The 15,030-nt window shown below is 35.9% G+C and overlaps 1 long non-coding RNA gene across 2 annotated transcripts in view; it reads right to left on the reverse strand.

Annotated features, from left to right (window-relative positions):
• LOC110403670 overlaps window positions 1–15,030 on the reverse strand; it is a 65,681-nt gene that overhangs the window by 42,421 nt on the left and 8,230 nt on the right. The window contains exons 2-3 of one of the 2 annotated variants that reach the window (XR_002441785.1): window positions 8,152–8,226; window positions 604–2,363 (exon numbers count right to left, since the gene is read on the reverse strand). This is a non-coding gene — a long non-coding RNA (uncharacterized LOC110403670). Of the gene's footprint in view, window positions 1–603; window positions 2,364–8,151; window positions 8,227–15,030 lie in introns of those variants that run through there. The other variant, XR_002441784.1, reaches the window with a different exon arrangement.

Consider the following 15,030-nt stretch of genomic DNA (forward strand, 5'->3'; position numbering starts at 1 on the left):
ACAGCATGCACTTCTGAAGCTTACTCATATAAGTTGTGCTTTTCCTTTAAAAACAAACAAACAAATATAAATTTAATGGTGAGTTTAGATTAAGAAAAAAGCTTTGAAAATATAATTACTAATCTGTGGGGTAAAAACTATTTATATGCTGAGATAGATAAGAAGTGGGGCACTTTTCTAAATGTGTAAACCACTGGTCTAGATATCAAATATAATATAGAATATAAAGAAAGATGTGTGAGAGACCTGGAACTCTGTATTGACTGATGTTTGTGAATAGCAGGTGTTTAAAAAGATGGTAAGAATGTTGAAACTGGGTTTGTTGATGTCAGCTGTATGAGACTGCAGGCAGCTTGTGTTTTGGTTATTTGAAATGAAACTGCATTTTGGTGGTGGTATAAGCTTTGTGATTTTACACTTTTTCACTCTTGAGTATTAAACAATCAAAATCAACGCAAATGTTTCTCTTTCTTCCTGTCTGATATTTTAAAAGCTGCATTGTCAAAGGAAAAGAAATTTGCATTTATAAATGTCCTGTTCTAAGATCTCTCAGATTGATGAGTTCGTTTCAGTCCAAAGAAGGAACACAATTTTTCATTCCAGCAAAGGCATTCCTCTTTCACATTCGTAATGGAAATGATGGCAAAACAGCATATTCTTTATTGCAACTACATTCAGCATGGGCAGATAAGCAGTGCCTCAAGTTCAACAGCTGGTAACATCAGAGGCAGAGTGTAAAACAACACAGAAGGTGCAACTCCTGGAGATGTCAGGACTTGCACTGGTCAAATGATAATGCTATCTTTTACCTTTTCTAGCAAGGAAAATCTTTTTATGCATGCTTAGGCTTTACTGTAAAAAAATCCTTTTCAGTTAACCTCTCCATGTGCTTTAAAGCTTATTTTTCTCTTTAACCACGTATTTTATTTGTAATGCAGTAAAATATCAGGCCTTTAACCCAGTTTTATGTTGGCATTATGAGGTGTTTTTTATTTTTCTGTGACAGTAAGATTTTTCTACAGGCATCAGCCAGTTTTAACATATTTAGAAAATAACACATGGTTCTCAATTCCTTGCAAAACATGAAGAAAGGTATGTGAAGCTACTGACAAAACACAGCACATTCTGAAGCTGCTTAAATGATCAGCAGAATAGTTTCTACTGAAACTGGCTTCTATCAGAAATCTGTTTTCAGCCTTCATCCACGAAGTTAAGGATTACTGCTGCTTAAACTGTCAGTTTTGAAGATCTCATTTCCCTGAAACTTGGAGCGTGTCTCTGAATAGTAAGGAATGGGTCTCACAGGGGGTTGGTGTCTATATACTATTAAATACTACTTTTCAGTTTTCTGTTTTTGACACACGTGAGTTCACTGCGTTTTAAAATGCAGTGAAGATGGGTACTCTCTGAATGTTAAATTCTAGAAATTAGTACTTAAATGGAAAAAAAAAAAACAACAACACAGTTATTTATAGTTTCTTGTTATATCCCTGCAATGAAATGTGAGCACAAGAGACAGTGAGATGCCTGACAAACAAAGCATTTTTTTCAGCTAGGATAAACTTTTTTGAATGATGTTATCCTCAGCATCAATATTATCTCAGTTTATCACAAACCATGGTATTGTTTTTATTTTTTATTTCCAAATCATGATGTGAATTTGTTGTAGTAAGAATCTACAGCTGGAACTGAGCCTACAGATTCTTTTTCAAGTGAGAAAGTTCTGAGATCCTGAACCCCAATATGAGGCAGAATTTGTTTTAGGTTCTACAGATCTGATAGGAAAAGCAAAGCACTGCAACCAAAATGCTCTGACAGGCTAAAATTTAGTTTTGTAATTCATTCTACAGTAAAAAAAAAAGGGGGGGGGGGGGCTTGAATAGACTAGAAAACTAAATAAATCAGTAACTAAGCTGATTTGAAATCCAGAGGCAGCCATGAGTACCTGATTTTACATCTTCTGTACTGAACTTCAGGGCATTTTCCTGAACTTCAGGGCATTGTAAAAAGGAGATAAAAAGACAGTGGCTAATACTCTGAAGACAAACAGTGTATGAAGTACACTTACCTGTATAAAATTTTTCTGGTGCTTATCTATCTAAGCAATCTCTCCTCACGGAAATTTCTTTTTATTCATTATTTCATGCAAAGAAGGGACACTGGGTCTTCAGGATGGGTAAGAGAAATGGAACAAATATAGTCATATTTGTTAAGATTGAAAAGCCTGTTTTATGCTGGCCTTGTTTCCTGATATTAATGTTGTGCCTTGGGACAATAGTCGGAAGGAGACTCATAGTGGGTTGGAGTTTTCAGTGTGTTGGTCTTTCTGATTTAAACTCTGTTTTGTCAGCATTTTCGTGGCCCTGAAAAACAGGGAAAGATACAAATTATAGTTTATGATCTTGTCCGCACCATTTGCCACTTTAATGTTGTTACATTTACAGATGCTGCAGAGAGGGTATACCTGCAAGACGTTTATTGGCATTGCATCATCTCATCAACACAATTAGATGATGTATGACCACCTCTGTAACTATTTGCTATTATTACCTAAGTAGAGGACTTAACCAAGAGAATTACTGATTTTCTTTGTGTGAATTAGGAACAAAACTAAAGGTGAACATATTCTGTTCTGAGTTTTCACTTGCTGCTTTGATTAATCATAGAAGCGGTGACGCTGGCACAGAATCAAATCTCAGGCAACGGCTGTTAGACCAGTGACACATTTGACATTTAGCAGAGGAAAAAGTCTGAAGAGTTAGCTATCTGAACTGCTGCCCTGGGAACTTTCCAACAGTTTGACTCATCTGTCTTTTCCATCAGGCATTTGTGAGACTCTTGTTCCTACATAGGGAAGTGCAAAGGAACATAGATTCTATGGAATCTATGGAACATAGATTCTAACAAGATGCAAGAAGATGCTCAGCCAAGAAGAGATCTAATTAAAAACTCACTGTGAATTTGTCAGCAGTTTCTTGAATTGCTCTCAATCTTTCTTCTTGTTGTGGATGCAAAATGAGATTTATAAATGAAGGTAATGCAACATACTGTTCAACTACATACATTTATTAGACTTCCGTTGGAGTAAACATATAAAAATACAACTCAAATGCACCTATTTTCCACCAGTATATGCAGATATATTGAGAAATACTGTTACTGTGAGTAATACAGTAGGCCACGTGACAACTGAACTAAATAAGCTGATACATTAGCATAATAGCTAATAATTAGCATACAGCTAATTTCATTAAACCTCCTAGCTTTCATAAAAGCATTGCCTCTGAGCATGTGAATTGAGACAGAACTGTGCTTAAGATAACTTTGTATTTGCTACCTGACTGTTGGGAAGTGTATTTCTTGTAGATGCCTTTGATTATACACTGGTGTACATTTACACAAATACTGGTTGTTACTTAGCTGTCACTGATAATGAAGATCAGTTTCTGTTCAGCAGGGGTTTTTGATGAGAGCTTGGCTGAACTTTTATAAGGTGTTTTGTTCCAGGCAAATGGAGTTGCAGAGCCTTAGAAATTTGCATTAGGCTTTTTAGAGTCAAGAAATTACTCTAAAATCCACAGACCACCAACCAAAGCCCTAAGAGAATACCTTGAAAATGAATAAGTAAACTCCGTATTACTTACTTTCATGTTTTTATTTTTGCTTTGAGCCTATGACCTAATGTTTTTCTTTTCCCTCATTCATCACGGTGATTTTATGCAAGCCAAGGAGTGCTTAGATGAACTGAATAATCTGGGGTCACAATATTAGAAAATACTAAAGTAAAGCATGCAAAAAGAAAACCAAACCTTTGCAGATCAGCTGATGCAGTTAGAAAATAAAACAGAAATATTTTCAGGTAAGTGTTTGTGTTTTTTTTTCCCTGTTCACAAATGGCCTGTTCCTGAAGATTATGTATTCTCACATAAGTGATATTTGCCTGTTGCATGCAGCATGTGCTATGTACTGTACCTATGGATAATATGGGGCTATTTATCCAGAGCCTGCTTCATCCACATTTTAAGAAAATAGTACAGGATATTGATTTTTAATAACTAGATGTATGGTTGCTTTTAAATGCAATACTATAAGGCACTAGCCTTTAATTTCACTGTTATCAGTAAGATACAAACTTAGGAGTTTTCAGACATTTATCTTTCAAATATAAGTGATAGTTCATACACAGGTGGATCTTGTTCTTGTAGTGGGAGGAAATCTTAATGCCTTCAGTTCACTAGTTCTAAAAGTCAGGATTTAATTTCAATACTCAGTATATTTGAAATAAATTCTTGACAAGTACCTCAACAAACTTTGAGTGCCAATAACTAAAGACATTAAAAGGTGGTAATTGCCACTACATCTGAAAAACATGTTTTTTCATCATCTGACTGGCTGTTCATGTTATAACATGCTTCTAAGGATCCTGCAATGTTTTGGAGAAAGAAAATGGAAGAGAGAAGTAGGAGGAGGAAATGGAAGGTAGTACTATAAAAATACGCAACAGAACATCTGAGAATACACATATTCCTCTCTCTGTGAATCTTCCTTTGACAAAATAGTCTGAATCCTGGATGAGGTGAGTGAATTGAAGAGCTGTAACTTTTTCAGTGAGCACTGATTAAAGCTGCTGACTGCTAAAGCACCATAAACTCAGCTTCCAATTTACTTTTTATGCTGAAGAGCCAGCCCATCTGGCACACTCAAAGCTACATCTGGAGAAACTTCTATTCAAAGAAATTCCATACAGCTATGCTAGAAACCACCCCTGCAGCTGCTGTTAAAATGCCGAATGAACAGTTAACATAGACTACAAAAAAAGCCTATGCTGAGTGACTATGGGTTTCATTTTTTGAATTCTGAATCAGGCAACTTTTGTGGCTTGAAATCAGCTCTATAAGTTTTGTCTTATTATTAGATGATGCCATGAGTAGCATCAGATCAGTTATTTCAAAGGAATCGTTTGAACAATCCTTGCTAAAAAATTTTTCTCCAAAAAATGGTCAAACTCAACATACTTCTTCCATTAGATCAATAGCAGCGCATTACTATGTAGAATAGAAAAATTTTCCTGCAGAAGGAGAAGATCAGCTGCTGAGCAATGAGTGAAAAAAATCATGGTAATCTGTATTCTTTTTTTTTTTTTTTTTAATGAAGCAAGCCATGATATCCCTTAGGCCGCTATAGACATTCTCAAAATAAAGTCAATAACTGTAATTTCATGAAATCAAAAAAGCTACTTTCATTTTTTTTTTTCCTAATAATTCCTTAAAGGGCTATGTAACAGTCTGATTTTACTTTTACTTTGATAACCAACCCTACATCTTACTTTGCACCATGGTTCAGCTAAGAGTGAAAGGCATAAAAATGGGTTAAACTGGTGTTTTGAAGTCTTATTTGGAGAAGTGCTGTTTATTTTATGTGACACCAAATACAGTTTTGCTGACTTTCAGTTGAAAATAGATTAAACCTCATTTGAAGCATGGGAACTCACTTTAACTGTACATTTTTAGTAGGAAGAAAAAAAAACAAGTAAAACTTGTTTTGCTAGCATTCCTAAGTGATTATAATTCTGTCATAACAAAAGTTAGACATAGTGTTCTGTAACAAATGCATTAGTTTTCCTTTTTTCTGGAAACTTAAAAAGAACATGCTCATTATTCAAATCACCACACTGAGTTGCTAAATGAAAGTCAAATTGCTTCACCAGTTGCTGGCAGGCCATTCAATATAATGACAGTTTACTGATCTCTCTCTTATCCTGACACAAATACTTTCCAGCTTTAGTGAGGAAAAAACAAAACCAAACAAGCCAAGCATAAAGGCATTTTTCTTAACAATTATTTGAATATGATATGACTTGTAAAGACTGCCTAATAGCTGAGCCCTGATTCTACATCATTAAAGAGAAAGCTGAACATTAATTTAATGCAAGAGATGATAAAACCCTTAGCAATGCAAACTGGTGAGCCCCCTTTTAAGATTTGTTTTCAAAGGAAAAATACTAATTATTATTTTTGGAAAGCAAGCAGCAAAAACTCTCTTCTTTTGCCTAAAAGCAGAGCAAATGTTTCATGGTATCATAAATAAAACACTTCCTGCCAGCAAAAGCAGAGGGGAGGAATCTCCCATTATCAGTGCCCATGAAACACCTGCCAAATTCCCAAGAGCGTAGGTGGGCTCAGGCAGTGGCACTCTGTCACTTGAGGAGATTTTTGCCCCCAGTTATGTGCCAGCAATTAACTGACACTGTAGCAAGGACATGAGAAGGGGATATGTAGAAGTTCTTCAGCTGCTACAGTTCACAGATCTGAGTTTCAGAGTAGACTGAAATAGATAATGGTTAAATTTCTATCTATCTAAACCACATAGCTAGCTATGAGTTTGGGATGTGAGCAGATGAGTAGTATGTTGTGATGTTCTAGCAGGACCCTGGTGTCTCTTAGTCCTAAGTGCTGATGTCTTAACTGATTCTGCCAATTGCCACAATGCCATGAATCATGACTGGGGAAAGCAGGGAGTTTATAGTTCAAATGAAGTCCAGTGCCCCTGACAGAAAAAAGTACCTGGCTCCCAGCAAGTTTGGGAAATGCTAACAGAAAAAGAAATAAGTCAAACACAGGTTTATATTGGATGGTAGAGCTGAAAAGCATATTTTTTTCCATGAGTTATGGAATGCAGATGCCAGTGTCAGATTCTCCAAGAGGATCAACAGGATACTCCAGGAGAGTCAACTGCAACTACTAAAATGGGACTGTTTGCTTCACTATTTGCTTTTGCACTTCCCTAGTTCTGCAGGTGATTTGAACAAGCCAAGTTCCTGTTACTGAGATGAACCATAGTTCACTACAAAGAGTCATCCAGAGTAACATCTGCCAGGGTATAACTTATCTATCTGAAAAGCATCTTAGTAACATTGCCAGCTCTTAAGATGACAGTTTGACTTGCTTAGGTTTCATGTGTGTTGTATTTGTGTGTCCCTTTATCCATTCTGTCACTTCTACACACCTCTTTGTCCTGGCTACCTCTGGGCTAAGGGGCCTGTATATAGACATCTAATTCCTGGCTCTTTCTTCAGCAGCAGAGTTGAATCTTGTGAGAGAAATAGTGACCAAAACATTTAAAACTGGTGTTCAGAGAAGACAGGGGAAAATTATCAGCTCTTACAGGAGCTAAGTAACCTCAATTTTTGTTATGAAATAAGATAAAAACAAATTTCACTTATTACAAAAAAGTAATCTTCTCTGCATGTGGCCTACTGTCAAAATGCTCTTGGGAAGTAATCAGGACATGAGAACCTAAATCATATGTGAAAGATAACACAAGGTGTTCATACCTGAATTTTTTTCTGTTTGTCACAAGAAAGCCCCTAAAAACAAAACAAAATCATAAAAAAGAAACCACGCAATACAACTACCAAAAGCTTGCTTTCTGGAATTTAACTATGATAGCTAACAGTTTCCCTTGTTTCTGTCAACTTGCTTATGCAAACTGCCTTATTCAAGTCCTTCTGAACACAGTGCAGGTCCTGCCATTGCCTTCCTGAAGCTTTAGTCTGGTACTGTAATTATTATCCTTAGATGTAATCTAAACATGTTTGTCAGAGGTTTTGTCTGTAAAGCTTTTTTATTCATTGTACTAATATTTGCAACCTCCAGCATGTAAAATGTAACCAATATCTCTATTAATAATGATAAAAGAAGGAACTTGTGGGTAACAAAGCAAATATAATTTTATGAAAATTTTCCACTATGGAAATGCCCTCCTAGCACATCAAAAATCTGCACAGCATACTCAAGATGCTTCTGTTGTTCATGGCAATAGCTCAGTGTGTCTGAGGTAACCCATTGCCTTCAACTTGCATCAGCACGAGATTGCTCATAGCACCAATATATGAGCAAACCAGTAATGAAGCAACACAAATATAGTGCTTACACATCACGCAGGAAAGACTAATAATCATAGAATCATAATTGTATCTTGATTTCAGTATCAGTTATGCAATTCAACTAATTTGGTCAAAGGAAGAAGACCAAATTATTGCATACGTTTGTCTTTATCTTTTCTGTCTGTATCACTAGTCATTGTAAACTGGGTGGAAAGTTACAGTATTTTTATGGAAAGGCTATAGGAAAAAATTACATAGATACTCACTGATACTGGTCAACTGTGCTGATCAGCAAAGGTGGTCAAGATGTTGTAACCATCTTCGCCTTTTTTGTTTTGAGGCTGTAAAAAACAGACAGGAATCATTCTTAGTTTTAAAGAATTATTCTCCTTATTATATACTTCCATCTTCCATGAAAGAATTCTGAAAGTATTTTCCAGACAGCCAATCAAAAACTAAACGCAGTCCACTGGATTAAATAAAAATGCTTCCATTACTAATTATCTAAGATATCACAGAATTTAGTTTTAATGCTGAGATTTTTTAAATGCAGTTTTTTAACCAATTTTCGTAAAAACATTTTTTTAATTTTATTTTGAATTCTTTGTTTTGGATCTGAACTAGAATTGAACTATAACTTTCTACCTGAACTGTCAACTCAAAGAGTGTTTTTATCCAGCTTTACTAGGGGTCTGACTGAGACATACTGTAGCTCTCTACAATAGTGAAGGATAAAGCAATTTATTATTCTTCACTATAAACAGTATAAATTACTTATTTCACCAAGAAAAAGGAAAGTCTACACGTTTAGCTTTTAACAATAAATCTATAGATAAATAACACAAGGAACAACTTTAGAATTACTTCTTTAAGAATTTCTGAATTTTGAACATTTTCATTATCCAAGGTGATAACACAGATTTAGGGTAGCAGATAGATAATGAGTGATCTTGTACACTTTGAAGGATGTATATGTAACTTGTGCATTTCATTTGATGAATTACAAACAACAGTGAATTTATAATGTGTGTACATCTGACTTCACATTTTCCAACTGAAAATAGAGCGAAGAAACTTTCAATTTGGTCCTGTTCAAAAGAAAATAATCAAAGTGTTTCTGCCTTCTGTGTTCCTATTACTAAGAAGCATTAAATTCTCTTCTTGACTCATGAGAGTTACCTAATATAAAACTAATACATCTATTCTCATTTAGAGTATTAGCTCACTTTCTAAACCCTTGGCATTTGGGCCAGTCTGTAACCGGTACCTCAGAGGTAGCTATTTTAATCTTTCCTATGATCACTTGTTCACTACCTGGTTAATTTAAGGAGCTCTTTCATTTTACTCAAGTGCTATGCAAGTGGAAGAAGTATTAATCCAGGAGCTCCTTACCATTATCTTAATTCTGTGCATGGTAACTCAGCTCAGTGAAGAAAAGCGTAGTTGTGTTCCAGTGTACTCTGTGATATTTGTTTGTACATACAAATGCATATATAAAAAGACCCTTCCTAGTTTGTTGTACTCAAGCACATGCTATTTTAGGCTGACATTTTCAAACCAGGCCTGAGGGAGTGAGATGTCTAAATTAAATTCAGTTTGACTGATTTGGACATTGAACATCTCTGAAATAAAATCTTAGTGATAGTCTTCGCTATTCAGCAGTGTAAACATGTACATCTGCTGTTGTTTTGTTTTTAACAAGATGGCTGTATAATTGAACTGTTAATGCAAATATAGAACTTGAAGACTGAGAAATATTTTATGAAATGAACATGGAATATATATACACTGAAAGTGAAACAGCTATAGTGTTGCTTTGAGCTGCTTTGATCTGCAGATGATATAAGCACTTCCTATGAAAACATCATAGTCTTGTTGATCTCAATATAAACATATTTTATTGAGTGACAAACAAGTTATTCATTAAAGATGGTTCTCTCGTGAAAGAGAATTTATATTTTTAATGCTTGAATTTTGATGGTAGAGATTAAATGTTGAAAACCAATAACACTGAACGTGATCCATGTTAAACTTCTGGTCATTGCTCAGACTGGTATTATGCAGTAATGTTTCTGGGCAGAAGTGTAAAAAGTGGGCTGCGAGCAAGAATTTGGGTTCTATTCCCAAATCCTCACTTATTTATTATAAGCAGTTGAGCAAAATGACGTGAGCATTCTGAATCCAAGTTTAATCATCACTCAAATGAGTTTGACAAAAAATCAGCCAGCAGGATAATGAAGCATAGTAATGCTTATGAACTGTTTTGGGACTGTCATATCAAAGGTGCCATAAAATCGTAATATTACATTTTATATAAAAAAATATAAAGTACTAATGTGTTTTGCATAGCATAAGAGACGACATATATAAACATGAACTATAAAATCAGAAAGTTTACAGCAAATAGAACTGATTCCAAAATAACTGTGAACTGTTGAAATGCAGTACAATTAAGGTTACTGAACTGGCAATTGCAACCTGGGGAAGAACAGCAGAGTTAAAGAAATGTCTCTCTGCCTGGTGCCTGCTATGTTGTGCAGAGTCTGTTTTCAAATGCTCTTTAAAGAACACAGTCTGGAAGGGGCTCAAACATTGAGAAGCAAAGAGGGAAACAATTCCAAACAAGGCTGCCTGTGTGCAGCTCTGTTTCTGGTATCTCCCTTTGAAGGTTTACACTGAAGTACTCTTTGTCTCACAAGCTACTTCAGATGAATATCATTTATGGAAAGAGTTATAAACAAAAGGCAAATGTCTTGAATGCTTTTCAGCACTGGGGAGAAGTGTTATTATAAAAGTCTGACACTAGCTGACACTGTCCACCCTAGCAAGGCCAGCCTAGCTCAGGTTATCATTATCTTTCAGGCCAGAATATTAGAAAGTAACTACAAGGTTGTCAGCTTTTATCCAAATTCATTGTGCATCCAAAAAATCTACACTGAAAAAAAGTCAAAATCTCTCTAATATAGCTCTTTCAACAGTCTAAATCCATCCAGAACAGTTACCCAAAACAGCATGTAAAACTTGGAATTGAGAGAAAATGTACATTTGAAAGGCTTAGGGAAGATAATTACTTGTGATCTGTATGTCCTTGATGTATTAGAATGTATACTACAAATAGTCAAAGTGATAACATGAGAACCTTGATAAATGACCTCAGAATTGGCATCTATGCCCTTCATGCATGCGGGCCAAACAGTCATGCATCTGTAAGCACTAAAAGTTCCTTTGAAATGAACTGAAATTTAGGACGGGTGAAATTGCCAGCATATTCCACCTAGATGTGCACTATCAATTTTCTCTTACTTCAAAAGAAATAAAATTGCATAAGTTCTGGAAGTTCTGTGAGCTGGTTTACCTGTGTGATCCTTTCTCATCAGCGAGGTTAATTGTGAAAATTGGGACATTCCTTTTAATGTCATCTGCAACTGACTGTCGTTTGGAAAAGACAATAAAAATCTTTGAAGAAAGTTCCCACCTCTGGGAATGATTGTTCGTGGGACTTCTGTGCTCTAGGACAGAGTCCCAAATATTTTTTAATTTTTTCACCCCCTTTCTTCAATCAACCTAACAATAGGAGGACAGTCTGACTGAAGAATCTTTTCTGGCTGCAATAAGAGCAGTAGCTTTTCTTATCCTTTTAAGGAAGTACTCTCTGTGTTCTTAAAGATTTGTAAATAGCTCCAGGAAATTAAAGCACTTAAAATTCTCAAGTGGATCATTCAAACGATCGGTTGCAGTTAGCTGGGAAAAGAGCTGCCTATAAATCTGTAGCTAGAATTTATATGGCATTGCAGTCATTAGGTATTGCTAACCTTATCAGTTACACTGGTGAATTTGACTTCAAATTATGTGTCATTTTGAAATGTTTATCATTGCCCTTTCACCAGAGATTCAGTGCTGCTGTAGAGTCCCAGCAGTGTCACCGTTCTAATCCAGGCTTTATCCATATTGATGTATTAGCCTGCAGCCCAAATGCTGATGAGCACGGAGGCTATGTAAGGATTCCTCCTGCCCTTCCAGGGAGGGCTAGACACAGAGGAGGACTTGTACCCATGTCCTGTACCTAAGAGTTGTGTTCATGCCAACAGCTAGGGCTATACAGAGCAGTCAGTATGAGCCCTCTGCTGAGTACATTGTAGACAGAGCCAGTGGTAGATTCCCTCAGAGCTGCAGCTTTGCTCACATGGAACAAGAACCAAAGGAGTAAGGTGCTAACTGATGAAGGGGCAACCCCAGTTGTAAAAACAACAAAAAATAAATCCTGCAAGTCTGCTAATGCTTATCACATGATGGGTTGGGAAAGTCAAATACTGCTGGAAAGGGTTTTTATTTTCCTTCCATTTGTTTTCCTTTTATAGACTTGCCATCCACTCACATGGCTTTCCTGTCTCTGGTCATTTGAAATAGCCTCTTAAAATATGCATGAAACTACTAGCAGTGCTTTTATAAACCAATGAAATACCGAGCAGAAATCATTCTGTAGAAGTATTATCTTCTCCCCATACACTGCAGTTAACTGCTCAGCTTGAACTGGATCACCAGTGCATGCAGGAAAGTTAAAGGATATGGGCCTATCTTTATTTTTGAGTGACCCTCAGTCTGCAACAAAAGTTTTTTAGAAAGATTTTAAAATAATTTTTTTAGCACTGCAAAATCCGTTTTATCTTGGTTCCTTCTTGATGCCAACTCCTACCAAATAAGCATAGCTTATTCTTAGTGCTAATATTCACTGGAATTTGCTGTCACAACTTTGAGAGATGAGAGTCTGTTACAGCCCCCTAGACATTTCTTGTTATTGCACTTGGAGCTTTAATTTGAAGTGCAATAGATCTTTGCATTGAGCTGAATTTCAGTTTTGCCGAGTATGTTTTCTTGCAAAAAAGATCCTGCCCTTTTCTAGTTTTGTATTAGTAAAGGCATAGAGAATTGCCTCCTTTGGAGTACTGCAAATTTTGCATATTGCTGAGTTTTGTGCCACAGTCAGAAATTAGTGCGGAAAGATTAAACAGAAAAATCTTAAGAAAATAAAAAAGCAAATTAGGATAACATGCTTATCGTGCAAGAAACCTAAGCAGACTGTTAAGATGGTCAATTTTGATGGTGTTGCTACTTAAATCAATGTTATTCAGTTAAAACAAACTGTCCAGCAATTTACTCAAACTTATGGTTGGCTTGGTATTACACAAAGCAAAACCTTATCATTATTTTGTAGCTTGTCACAAAGCATCTGTTGATGTTATCTGAGGCCTCTGCATAGCTCCGTGTGATAGGCTGGATACTGCTCATAAAAGTGAGGAACTGGGCAGAGGAACATCACAAAGTAACACACAGCACAGAAAACTGCCAAGATACCATTAAAAAAATATATATTCCATCAACAGTGCCATGCAATATGAAACAAGACAATCAAAAAGTCCAAATACTAGACTTAGTGACAAAAATATGATTGCCTTCTGTGGGATAAGAAGATAAGGCTGTAGTGAGAATATCTTTTTTTGATAGAATCAAACTTTATAAATGCAATTCTTTATGTACACTATCATTTTTCTCATTGCCTTTAGCTGACTTTTTACCAGACATTTAGCTAGTAAATACATTTGCTAGTCATGCGAATCAGGTTCTGTTTTGAAGGAAGGAGCCTCACTCTACTAAGGATCTTCTTAGCAAATTCCTGAACCAACTCAGTAACCATGTTATTTAAGAGACATAAATGAGTTCACCTAGCTCATGCATCACTGAAAAGTTTTACAGAAGGGGAAAATAGCAAATTCCTCCTTACTTACATACCTGAGTTACTGGCATTCAAGGGAAAGTGTATTTATTTGAAATACAGTAACAACAAAAAAACTGAGCAGTATTTTGAAAAACTTAAACCAGCAAGATGAATGGCAGTAATAATTCTTAATTTATTACAGACCTTCTAAATCTGCCAGATTCAAAATTACTTTTAAACTAATACAGAAATTGTGCAAAAGTATTCTTCCCTCAGTTCAAGAGTGCTCTTCGCACAAAGTCTGGATAATAAAAATATCTCCTTGAGGATGGGGACGGAATGTAACTAGGTACCTTATCATAGAGCAACAATACAAAATTTCCCAGAAAGCCTTACAATAAATGTTTGTTGTAGTTCTCTGTGCTTCTGGCTGAAAAGTTCTGTCTCTCAGGGCATAACTTCCTACAGGAAAAGGAAAATTCCCTCTATGTCCTGTACCTTTTGTGTTTTTTGAGTTCTACCATCAGGTGTGGAACAAATTCAAACACTTTAGAACAGCAGCTGAGGTCAGAACGCTGAGACTCGTCTAAGCACTTACGCTGTGATGCTTTTATCTGCTAAACTTTGCTCCTTTCTCTTTTTCTCTTATATTTCAATTTGCTGTTGTGCATTGATCCTTGACTTTGTCTTTCTGCTAGGAAAAATATTTTAAGTAGTTATCTCATGTCCTTTCAGTACAGTCCTTCCCCTGAGGAGCAGAAGGGAAATGTTTGGAGATTGTTCAAACACAAAGGATTCGCCATCGACCCTGTATTGCTTTGAAAAATCACATATGTGTGGTATAGAGGTCAGGAAGGGAACACCTGCAAGTGGAAGAAAAAAATATTTGCTTCACTGACACAGCTTTCTCTGTAACTGGGATGGCCAAATCTTTGAGAGCTGACCCCCTCTTCAGGAAAATAAAACTTATCCTGTCATCAACCCATACAAATGTGATGTATGCTGTTAAATGCTGGCATACTAAACTACATAAATCTTTCATGGAAGTGTCCCTCTCCACTTCATAATATCACAGCAGCCTATCAATTTCCAGTGTTTCCATACTTGTTGAAGGGTACATTATAACTATGTAGACTGATTTTCAAAAACTTAAGGTAGAGACCAAACAGTGCTGCATTTATCCACTTGTCTTTCAAATCCAGCTGAACTACTTCTCACTGTGCTGGTGATCTCAATTTAGAATAAGGAAATTATTTCAAATTAAAAAAAAAAAAAGTTATAGTAGTATGGATAGAATAGACATAGGAAAAAACAACATCAAAATCCAAATCAAAGCAGGGTTCATGTAAGCTACACATATTTTTTGCACTCCCATTAGCATATGCAATCCATTAATATGTTCTCTGAGTTGCTATCTTCAGCAAGTGAAACA

This window comes from Numida meleagris, chromosome 9, assembly GCF_002078875.1.
Source record: "Numida meleagris isolate 19003 breed g44 Domestic line chromosome 9, NumMel1.0, whole genome shotgun sequence".
NCBI lineage: Eukaryota > Metazoa > Chordata > Aves > Galliformes > Numididae > Numida > Numida meleagris.